The sequence below is a fragment of the Cupressus sempervirens genome, chromosome 7 (genome assembly GCF_028749045.1).
Source record: "Cupressus sempervirens isolate cs-2001-9-10 chromosome 7, ASM2874904v1, whole genome shotgun sequence".
Classification (NCBI taxonomy): domain Eukaryota; kingdom Viridiplantae; phylum Streptophyta; class Pinopsida; order Cupressales; family Cupressaceae; genus Cupressus; species Cupressus sempervirens.
Window position 1 is genome coordinate 367,748,598 of NC_143124.1, and position 11,032 is coordinate 367,759,629.

The window sequence follows — 11,032 nt, forward strand, 5'->3', positions numbered from 1 at the left end:
ACTATCCTCTAAGGCCTTTTTCTTTGGGTCTCCTTACATTTTCATCACCACCATAGATGTCCTTTAGCTTGTTCCACATGTCAAAAGTAGTTTTGCAGTCTTTGATCTCATCAAATTCATCATAGCTAAGAGTAGATGCAATATCAATCATCATGATGTTATGTTTCTTTTTGTCAGCAAGATCTCCAATAGATAATGTACCAGTAGGAGATATGTATTCTTTATCAAGGTATTTGTAGCTTGAATCACTAATGGTGGCTAGATGAAGTCTAATGAGTCCCCAACATGCTAAAAAGTTGTCTCTATTTAGCTTTGGAATCTCTCTCTTGTAAGACATCTTGATCTTTATCTTAGGTCCTTGAAACCTTTCCTGCAAGCACCAAATACTTTGATACCAATTGTTGGAAATATAGGAGTAACTAAGAGGGGGGCTGAATCAGTTACCACTAAAATAAATCCCAGATCCCTTAGATGTCAACAATAAACATTAGACTCAAAAAATTGATTTTTGTTGTTACTCGGTAAACACACAAAAAATGTTGTAACTCGGTTAATGTAGAGTGTGAATTACTTTTTGCAATTCTTAAAACATGAATAGTAATTAATTTTCAAGCATAAGATAAATAGTATGAACACTTGAGACACTAGGATTTAACGTGGAAACTCAATTTGGGAAAAACCACCAATGTAACTTGTTACTATTTTTCACTCTTCTGAAGTGAGCCCTATTAGGAGCCAAGTCTTTTAAAGGTTACAAAACACACTGTTAGGTGTGACCTTGTTAGAGGATTTAATCACCCTATTAGGAGTGGCCTTGCAAGAGGTCTTAAAAAATTAAATGGAATTGCCGCCTTGTTAGAGGATTTACAGCTGGCTATTAAACCAACTCTATTAAGAGATTTTAGATCATTGCTACAATAGTTAGAGAGTAACAAGGAGATGATCTAATTATGATGCAACTAAATTGCTGAATCTTGATCTCTTTTCTATTTAAACTTGATCCTTCCTAATCTAATATTACTTTCCTACTCCACAAGGATACCTTCTTATCCTTCAAGTACACTTCCTCTCTTTTCTTCTCAATTCAATCAACACACTTGCAACACTTGAAAATCAAAACTTGACCTTATATTTATATCATCCAAATTGTCAAGTTGGCTCATTAAAAATTAAAATGGCCACTAATCATTACCATGGTCAGCTAGAATCAATACTCAAAATAATAAAGCTTCTCATGCCAAAACAACAAAATCCTTTATTGGCCAACCCTGCTTGGTAAACACTAGTTTTGAGACAATTTCCTGGGTTAACCAATAGAAGCTTGATTAACAATGTGAACTTTCAAAAATCCTTTGGTAACTAAGTGAACTTAGTTAGCACTAACTTTGTCCAACTTTCCTTTTTTAACCATGTGAACTCGGTTTACATTTTTTTCTGCCATAATTTCCTTCGACACCTGAGTGAGCTCGGTAGACACTGTCTTCACAGAGTAAACTTTGGGAACATTTAGTAGACAAGGAAAACTTTTGGGAACATTTAGTAGACAAGGAAAACTATCTTCACTACCCAAGTGAGCTAGATAAGTAGTAACTAACAACTAATATGATATTTTTGTGACATCAAAGACAACACACAATTAGATAATTGTATCCAACAATTAAGAAAAATTCAAGGTACATAAATTGATTAAGATCTAGAATTCAAGATGAAATAAGTTTTGTGAAATTGAAAAGTGTAGAAGAAGCATATCAATATGCCTTGAAAGCTAAGGAGATCTTGAAAAAGAGCCATGAAAAAATACAAAGTGTTAGAGGTGGTAGATTCTAGAGAGGTAGAGGTACATCTTATGAAGGAGATGGTAGATCCAAAAATTTTATGCATGACAAGGGAAAATCTGAATGGAAGAATGATGACAAGGGAAAGACTGAATGGAAAGTTGGTGATTCTTATTGAGGAGGTACTGGATCTTACTAAAGAAGGTGTAATTCTTATTTTAGAGGTGGCTTTCATGGTAATTGTTTTTGATGTGGTAAAGGGACAGATTTTTTTAATGTAGATCTTTTGAAAATTGACAATGTAATAGAAATGTTGTGATACAAGGCGATGATGAGGGTTCACCAAGTGGGCATGATTCTGGTGAAAATTTTATGGTTAGAAGAACCCTATGTAATAAGGGAAGTGATGAGGAACATGTTTTAAGAAGTCTTTTCAAAACTAGATGTACGATGGTTGGAAAATATTGCAAAATGATCATTGATAGTGGAAGTTCTACAAATTTGGCATTAGAAGAGTTGGTTACAAATTTGCAGTTGCAAAGGTTGTAACATCCCAACCACTATCATGTTTCATGGATCAAAGATGAGAATAAGATATTGGTAAGTGAGAAATACCTTGTGATGTTGAAAATTGGACATTATTTTGATGAAGTTTTGTGTGATACTATGCCTATAGATTGTTGTCATCTTTATTTGGGTAGACCTTGGAAATATGATAGATATGTTATACATGATGGAAGATTGAATCAATAAAATCTTTGGGTGAATGGGAAGAAGCAAATATTACTACCTTTGATTGAAAGACCAGATGAGGTTAATTGTACTACAATAAAAGTTTGCATGGTTAATGGAAATCAATTTGAAAAAGAAGTGAAGAAGAATCAAGACTATTTTGGTATAGTTCCTAGAGGACCAAGTGATAGTAGATAGTGGTGGCTGAGTACTAGAGAACATTACAAAATTGTTAAATGAGTACACGGATATTGTTATTGAGGATATTTCTAATGGTTTACCACCAGTGAGAAGTATAAATCAATGTATGGATCTGATTCCTATAGCTAGTTTTCCAAATAAAGCATGATATAGATTGACACCTACAAAGAATGAGGAACTTAATAGACAAGTGCATAAATTTTTGGAGAAAGAATTGATCAGAGAAAGACTGAGTCCATGTGTTGTACATGTTTTATTGGCACCTAAGAAAAATCGATAATAGAGGATGTGTACTAATTCCAAAGCTATTAACAAGATCACAGTGAAATATAAGTTTCCTATGTCAAGGATGGATGACATATTGGATTGTTTGAATGGAGAAAATTATTTTACCAAGATTGATTTGAAGAGTGGTTGTCATTAGATTAGAATTAGAGAAGGTGATGAATGGAAGAAAACTTTCAAAATAAAAGATGGTTTGTATGAATGGTTGGCTATGCCTTTTGGTTTGACTAATGCACCTAGCAATTTCATGAGATTAATGAATAAAGTTCTAAAAAGATTCTTGGGTAAGTTTGTGATTGCTTATTTGGATGAATTAATGATATTTAGTAAGACTAAGGAAGAAAATATTGAGCATATTAGAAAAGTATCACAAAGATTGAAAGTGGAGAAGTGGCTGATTAATTTTAAAAAGTGTTCTTTTATGCAAGAGGAGATTGTATATTCGAGATTCATGATTTCATCTGATGGTTTGAAGATGGATCAAGAGAAGGTTAAAGCAATTTTTGAATAGCCTAAACCTCAGAATGTGGGTGAGGTAAGATCATTTCTTGGTTTGGCTAGTTTTTACAAAAAAATTATAAATAATTTTAGTGTTGTTTGTAATGCTATGACTGAGACAATGAGAGGAGATAAAAAGGAATTCAAGTGGACACATGTAGCTGATAAGAGTTTTGAGACTTTGAAACAAAAAGTTGTTGAGTTACCTATATTGGCCTTACCTAATTTCAATAAGGTATTTCAAGTTGAGTGTGATGCTAGTGGTACTGCAATAGGAGCTATATTAAGTCAAAAAGGTAAGCCTATTATTTTCTTTAGTGAGAAGTTAAATAATTCTAAAAGGAAGTATTTTCTATATGATCAAGAGTTTTATGTTGGTGTTCAAGCCTTGAAGAAGTGGAGACATTATTTGATTCCTAAGGAGTTTGTGTTGTATATTGATCATAAAGTTTTACAGTACTTGGGAAGTCAACATAAATTGAATTAGAGACAGATGAAGTTGGTTGAGTATTTGCAGAGTTTTACATTTGTAATTAAGCATAAGAGTGGAGTTACTAATAGAGTTCTTGATTCATTGAGGAGAAGATGTTCTTTTTTGACTGAAATGAAGGTTGAAGTTCTTGGTTTTGATGAAATGAAAGAGTTGTATGATATTGACCCTATTTATTTTGAGACGTGGAGAGAGTGTAGAGCACCAAATCTAGAAAATCACATCACTAAGTATGATGAATATTTTATTCAAGAAGGTATGTTATTCAAAGGTATTCATTTGTGTATTCCTAGGGGTTCTATGAGGTTGAATTTAATTAAGGATAAACATAGTGGTGGATTAGTTGGACATTTTGGCATTCATAAGGCATTGAGTTTACTAAAGGATAAGTATTATTGACCACAAATGTATAAGGATGTTAAGACTTTTGTAAAGAGTTGTGGATTTTGTCAAGTTGCAAAAGGAGTAAGTAAAAATAATAGTTTGTATACACCTATTGTTGTTCCTAAGAAATGTTGGAGTGACATCACTATAGATTTTGTTCTTGGATTGCCTAAAATATTAAAGGGGTATGTTTCTATATTTGTTGTGGTGGATTGGTTTTCTAAGATGCCTCATTTCATACCATGTAAGAAGACATTAGATGCTGAGCATATTGCTGAACTTTTCTTTAAAGAGATTGTGAGATTGTGTGGATTACCAAGAGATATTATTTTTGATAGAGACAATAAGTTTGTTGGTTATTTTTGGAAGACTTTGTGGAAGAAGATGGGTAATGAGTTGAAGCTTAGCTCCACATTCCATCCATAGACAAATGAATAGACAAAGGTTGTGAATAGAAGCTTGGGTAATTTTTTGGGATGCTTAGTAGGAGATAAGCCAAGTAATTGGAAGATGGTATTGGCAGAAGCTATGTTTGCATATAATAATTTTGTGAATAGGAGTATAGGGAAGACACTTTTTGAGATTGTTACTGGAATATAGCCTAGAGGAGTATCAAATTTTAGGGATATTGCTGGTGAAGAAATGAGAAGTGATGCACATGAAGAATTTTCTTATTTTATGAAGTCTTTGCATAAGGAATTGAAGTTGAGGTTGGAACAATGTAATCAGAAGTATAAAGAGGATGCTAATAAGTCTAGAAGACATTATGATTTTGAAGTTGGTGATGAGGTGATGGTTCATTTGAAGAAAGGAAGATTTCCTATTGGAACATACACTAAGTTGAAGATGAAGAAGTTTGGATCTTGTTAAATCTTGAAGAATTTTGGAAATGGTAATGCTTATGAATTCAGTTGCCTGAGGACATGGATATATATTGTATATTCAATGTTGTTGACTTATATAAGTATCATAAGCATGATTATTAAGTTGTTGTATCAGATGATTATCCTAAGAAGAAGATTGAAGAAGTTGAACAAATATTAAATTAGAGGCTTAGTAAGAGCACAAGAGGAAATGATTACTATGAATTTTTGGTGAAGTGGAAGAATAGACCTAGTGAAGATGTCTCATGGATCTCTCAATCTAAGCTAGATTCAACTCAGATTGTGGCATCTTAATGATTTAGGAGAATCATTCCAACCCTAGTTGTCTAATGTAGGAGAATCTTGGGTTGCCTTGTAATCCTACACTTTTGTTCATTCTATTAGTTGCTACTGAGTTCAAGTTATTGTCGAGTGGCAATTTTCATTTGTTTTTAAGTTCTTAGTTTTTGCTGAGTGATTCCTTTAGTTTCTAGATGATCCTTTGACTGTTGTGTGATCCTTTAGTTTCTAAGTGATTCCTTTGATTTTTGACTGATCCTTTGGGTGTCAAATCCTTTGCGGTTTTTGAGCATTAGAGGATGTCAAGTTCGTTGTTGTCGAGTGATTCTTTGGATGCAGAGCTCATGTGATTGTTGAGTGCTAGTATTTTGTGAAGTCTCCATTTGCCAAGTTATCAATGTCTGGTTCCTATTTGGGATGACCTTACTTGTAGTTAATTTATGTAGTTAATAACTATTGTGAGCCAACTTGTGGATTTTTTATGTTCTAGAATGATCTGGAAGCCATTTTAGAAAGTATAAATAGAGTATTTAGGCTTAGAGTTAAGGAGTTTTATTTTTGGGGCGAAAGAGTTTTTAGAGATGATTGGAGAGTAGAACTAGAAAGTGCAAATTTGAAGTTGGATCTTAGATCTGGAATGTATTTTGTATTTGGTCGTAACCTAGAAGGCCTTATAACTAGGCATGTATGTTGATCATTGGCTTTATCAATAAAAGTGTCTTGTTTCCTCTGTGTGGTGTTGTTCCCTTTGTGTGTTTGCTTCCATTGTTTTAACTCTACAAGGTTGGTTTGGATTGCTTGGTGACATGCCTTTGGCCCTAATGATTCTATTACCTCCTTACATCAAGGAGTAATGGTATACAAGCTAAAGAAGATTTTTTATGGATAAAAGTAAGCACCTAGAATGTGGTATACAAGGTTGGATAAGTATTTGTCAAAAAATGGATTTGCTAAAGTAGTCTAGATAGTTATTTGTGTTTGAAATAAATTGAGAATTTTTTTTGATAATTGTGATATTTTTGGATAATATAATCCTTTTAGGTGATGATGAAGTAGTGAAAATTTTGTTGATAAAATGAAGAAGAGATTTGAGATTAGCATGATTGGGGAGATGAAGTGCTTGTTGGGTTTGTATATTGTGCAGAACAATGAAGGTTTTTTTATTTCTCAAACTAAGTACATTGAAAAAATTATTGAAGAGGTTTGGTTTGGAAAGTTATAAACCTATTATTACACCTATGATAAATGGTCATAGATTATCTAGAAGAGATGAGATGCCTACAGTTGAGTAGAAGAAGTATAGATCCATGATTGGAGGTTTGCAATATATGATTCACACAACACTAGATATTGAAAATGTATTTGGTAAAGTAGAAATAATTGAAGTGGATCCTAAGGAATCACACAATGTAGTAGTAAAGAGGATACTCAAATATTTGAAGGTTACATCTAATTTTATGTTGCAATATGATAGATCAAATGACTTTACTCTATGTGCATATACTAATGTGGTCTAGGTAGGAAGTATGGATGGTAGAAAGAGTACAAGTGATTGAGTCCTTTTTCTTGTAGGAAGATTGGTTTTCATGCTAAGTAAGAAACAAAATTTTATTTCATAGAGTACAACCCAAGAAGATTATGTATAAGAAGCAAACAATTGAAATCAGATCATGTGGAGGAAACATATGCCGAAGGATATTAGGATAGAGTTTTCAGAACCAATTACCATACATTGTGATAATACTAGTATAGTGAGTATGTCTAAGAATCTCATGTTACATTCTAAGATAAAGTACATATCAATTAAGTATCATGTTTTGAGAGACAAAGCTATAGAGAAAAAGATCTGATTGGAATATGTTAATACAAAGGAGGAGATTACAGATATATTTAAAAAGCATATTTTTGAGGATACATTTGATTAGTTTTTAGATATGGTTGGGGTTATGGCCCTGCCTACTTCATAGTAGATGATGTAGAGATTGCATTAGTCTAGTGATACAAATAACTATTGTTTATGTCAACCAAATGTTGATGCTTCCTCTATGGGGGATACCTATGTTTGAGTTGAATCATTAAGGACTCTTCGTAAATGGTATTGAACAATGCCTATATACACTTGAGATGATTGAAGACACTAATTAGAGGATTGAAATAATGAGACCTTTATCATTGATGCCAATAGGGGAGATAATTCATGAAATCAATCTCCTATGAATGGTTGTTGGAATTTATAAAATTCTGGTGTCCCCTACCAAACTCATCAAGTAAATTTTATTTATCCAATCAAATTCAAACATGTTCAACTCTCAAATACCAGCCTTTAATTCATGTGACTAATTCTTAGGTAAGTACATATCCACAAAACTTTAGGTACACATTCTTAAAAACCCAAATTTCTTTAAATTTTAGTATCTTTTTGTCATTTATCTATTCTATCATATTCTATATCTTTGTGCTAAATTGTAGATTCTTATAATGTCATTCAGTATATTTCATATTCATTTTTGGATAGTTTAGCAATGCATTTTTTAAAATTAGGAAAATGCCAACTATGTAGATTTATATCTTAGTACTCATGACAGATCTTTGCAAACTATTTCATAGAATACTTCTTGGTGTAAAATGCATCAGAAAGAAGTTTCAAATTTATAAAATCATAAAGAAAGCAACTTAATAATTGTATCTCAAAGGTTTCTAGTCTCATTTTCATAGATATCAGAGCTAGTTTGATTTATTAATTTAAAGTTTTCATTATTTCTGACTAGGTCTAGTAGGCCAATTTACAGAATGTAAGAGATAGGTAAATATTTAAATTCCAATTTTAATTATATATTTACATCACTATTTTTATCTTTATATGATGGGATATTTAAAATATAAAATGCCATCAAATACTTATAATCTTTATGATGTAAGATATGCTTTTTGAAAGAAATATTAATAATACAAATGATATTTTGAGAATTCTTTTAATTTTAACTTTATACAAGGTAAAGCATTATCTCATTCAAATGATGTTAAACAAATCTTCAAATGACTTAATGTGATGCAAGAGGCCTCATGATTAATATTTTATAAAAATAATTTAACATTTTCTTCAAAAAGATAAGCCCTCATAATCTTCACCAAACCCAAAAAACATGTGATGAGAAAATTAAAAGAACATGAAAACATTTACTTTAAAAAGCTAACTATTTCAAATACTTCTTAGAAGTAAGTATCAACAAGAATTTTTTTAATCTTATTTCTTATCTTTGTGCTTTATTCAAAATATATATTCATTTGCAATTAGGGAAGTTATAAAAATATTATAACAAAATATTTTTTGGGAATGTACAATTTTCTAAAAAAATCTATAGACATTGGATAAAATCTTGTTTTTCCCGATCTAAATTTGTACAACACTTCCCTAATGGTGTTTAGTGTTCAATTAAATATTTCCCCAAAAATGGAATTCTCTAACAAGGGTTTTATGTAGTAAATAATACATATCATTAACGACAAAAAAGGTAATTCATTTGATTTGATTTATATTATAAAGTTCCTTATTGAATTAGTTTCTATGCATGAATTATTTATCAAGCATTGAGTAGGAGATCAAAAATATTTCTTGAATGAAATCAAGAAGATTAGTGAGACTTTATTACTCTTTGAAACCCAAGGGATGTGACTATTCAACAAATATGAACTTCCAAATTAATTATTCTATTTGAAGCTTTGCATTGTAATAATTATGTTTTCAAATACATTTTAAGTTCTAGTTAGGAAGCACCATGATGATCTGAAACTTGTATGCATCCTTTGAGTATCTATAAAGGATACCATGATCATTCACAATATACATAGTTAGAGAGATATATAGAAAATAAATTATAGACACTGGATGGATGTTTATAGCAGTATGATTGGGTTATACAACTTGAACACGACTCAATTGTGCTTCCTTTTTTTAATCAATAAATATTATTTTTGTGTCTCAATTTGGTTATTTGGTTTTTCAAAACATGCATACTTTACCATCCTCTTGGATCCATAATTACTATTAGATAGGTTGATCTTCATAAATGCTATAATTGATTATCATATATTTTCATAGTATGTTATGTTATTTGTCTAACTGGTCTCCTTTACTGGGGGTTAAATTAATTTAGACTACATTTTTATGTACAAAGTTCTCTTTCTAGTAGTTGATGGTGTGCCGAGATGTCTCCATATGAGTTTGATGATAAGTAGATGCAAGGTTGACTTCATTTTCCCAAATTGGATAAAGGGACTTGTCTTTTGATCGATTTGAGTTTATAGACAATTGCATGTTAGTGTGGACTTTTACCTTAATCATCTACATATTAGTCATCCATTCTCATCCATATTTCCAATTATTATTTAAAAGTGTTCCCAAAACATTCAAAGCATTCAATTTTACATTTTAGTTCTCCTTGAGAAAGTTCTTTCCAACTCAAGAGTTTCAATTTCATGTATCCATTGGTGATTCTTCTCATTTGCAAGAGTTGAGAAATAATGTACAACCACCAAGGTTCATGGGGAATGAAGTTTGGAGATTGAACTATTGAGTTTCAATCTCTAAAGTTGGCCAATATTGTGTTGAGATTCCCAGTGTTGAGTAGGAAAGGCTTGTAGGAATTCAACCAATAGATTAGCCACTCTACTAGGGAGAGTTTCTCACAATTTGGATTGTGAAGTTACCCTAGAATTTTAGTTTCACAGAATAGAGAAATAATTTTTACACTCTTTTGGAGGAAGAGCCCAAGAGACTCGGCCATGATTTCTTGAAAAGAGGTGGCAACTTCGTTCATATAATGATTAGTGACTCTGTTGATGGACAAGACTCAAGTAAAGATGACTAGTACTATATCATGGGAGGAGACTCAACCCCATCTCCCTTGGATGTACTTTTCAATTTATAAAGGTATGATGATTCAAATCTACAGCCTAATTATTCATCAACATGATAAATGTTTATCATGAAATCCCCTTGGATATGAAGCCTTCAGACAGTCAATTCTATGATAAAATACAAATTTTAAAAATCTTAGATGGTCTTGATTTGATGATTTTATTGAATGCAATAGTGGAGGAAGATAATGAAAATATTTAAAAGGAAAACAAAACTCTAAATCCATCCCATATGAAGAAAATCTGGATCAAAATTTTAGAAAAAGCAATTTATATGAAGAAAATCTTGATCAAAATTTTAGCAAAAGCAGTCAATAAAGAGACTAGTATGAATATTGATTACACAAAATCTAAAAGTGAGGGAGAAGATTCTATTAGTTCAAAAGAAATTTCAGATTTACTAAATATGGTATATGACAGATATATTTATAAAAATAATCACAATTATTTTTTAGGTCAGCAAAATAAGCATACCCAAGGAATGGTTGGTGATAAACTTCTAGAGGATAAATCACTTTGTTATCATACAAGACTCTTAAAAAATGATCAAATCTCAAAAGGACATGAAGAAAAATTCTTTAATCCAT